Source organism: Fukomys damarensis, unplaced genomic scaffold (assembly GCF_012274545.1).
Source record: "Fukomys damarensis isolate Sample0158 unplaced genomic scaffold, DMR_v1.0_HiC HiC_scaffold_1, whole genome shotgun sequence".
Classification (NCBI taxonomy): domain Eukaryota; kingdom Metazoa; phylum Chordata; class Mammalia; order Rodentia; family Bathyergidae; genus Fukomys; species Fukomys damarensis.
The window spans coordinates 26,344,688-26,346,622 of NW_022900913.1; positions in this window are offsets into that span (position 1 = coordinate 26,344,688).

Below are 1,935 nucleotides of genomic sequence, written 5' to 3' on the forward strand. Positions count from 1 at the left end.
CTCTCTCTCTCTCTCTCTCTCTCTCTCTCTCTGGCTCTCTCTCTCTTTCTATCTTCTGTAATTATTACACATAACAGCACAAGGCTTTGAGATGATAATGTATTGTTACATGGGTGAAACAAAAATATGAATAAATCCAAATAAATCCATACCTTTTCTTGTTCTTATTCTTGTTTTTGGTAGTGGGGATTGCACCCACGACCTTCACACTGAGATACATTGCCAACCACTTTTCTATTTTTTTTATTTTGAAATAGGGTTCTACTAATTTGCCCAAGTTAGGCTCCAACTTGAGATTTTCCTGCCTTAGCCTCTCACAGTGCTTTGATTACACACATGTTCCACCACAACAAGTTTATAAACTTATTTTTATAGATATAGACGTTCTGCCTTTTCCTGACTATAAGATTTCTATACATACAACTCAGAAGTCAAACAATAAGACTTAAAATGTAAGATCTCATCTTTTCTTTAAATCATTAACACCCTGATGTTTTTCCTCATTGCACTTAATGAATTTTATAATTAGATAGTGGTGTGTTTTTTCTATACTCTTTGTTAGTAGTCTTTGATCTCTTTAAGGATGGAGATCAGAACTATTTTTCACCTTGTACATGTAACTATTCTGGCCCACCATCTAGCATGATTCCTGGTACCTTGTAAGTTCTCAGTAAGTATTTGCTAAATTAACTATTAAATGAATATAGCAGCATAAACTACATTTTGCAATGCCAAACTATCTGCCTTGTTTGCTCAGACATTCTGCCTGGTGCTTTTTATCTTATGGGACTACATTTGACAGGTTCCATTGTTGTCTGGCTTCTAAGAGGCTTGTCTAATGGGAGTCACTCACAGGAAGATTGGGAGTGGGGGGTGGAAAGGTGTTGGGTTTTTTTTCCAATTTCTTTCTCTATCCTGGGACAGGATGCAGCAGGAGTCCCAGAAATCTACTTTCCACCAAGAAACATTGGCTGCTGATTCCTTTCCCATCACTCCTGCATCCATAAGAGTCACCCTACCCTCTAGACTTTGCTCCTATAGGATTGCCTCAGTACCTCTGCTCTTCCATCATCAGTGTAATTTTCTGTTCTCTATTTTCTTTGTATTAAAAACACTGTTGATCAAATGAACTTAATGGACATGTACAGAACATTCAACAGAGTATACATTATTTTCAGCAGCTCATTGGATGTTCTTCAAAAGAGATTATATTTTAGGATGTGAAACAAATCTTAAGTGCAGAAAAAGAAACAATTTCTTCCTTGTCATCACATCATAATGGAATAAAACTAGAAATAAAGATCAATAGAAATTATAAACATATAGATAATGATAATTTTACTTTTAGACATCAGCGTGTCATTGAAAAAACTTAAAGGGGAAATTGAAAATTTCCAAGAATCAAATGAAAATTGTAACACAGCATAACAGCATCTTTGAGATACAGAGAAGACAGATTAAAAGGGAAATTCATAGCTGAGCATCTATATCAAAAACATCAGAGTGAGATTTCAGACAAGATTGGACACATTCAGGGTGGTACAGCTGCAGACAAGAGCAATTTCAAATAAATAATCTCTAAATAAATAACCATCACACAGTCTCATAAAAACAAGAACAAACTAAAATCAAACCGATGAACAACAAAAAAGTAATAATAAAGATCAGAGCTGAAATCAATGAAATAAAGATTATGAAAAAGCTTAAGTAAATTGAAAAGTTGGTTCTTTGAAAAGGTAAGACTGATAAATTAAACTTAACCAAGCTATCCAAGAGAAAGAGGGAAGATCTAAAACAATATGATTAGAAATGAAAAGGAGGATATTAAGATAACACTGAAACCCAGAACATCACTAGGGCCAATTTCAAAGCCTATATTCCAATAATTGGAGAATATAGAAAAAAATGGATGAATTTCTAGACACATATTAATTA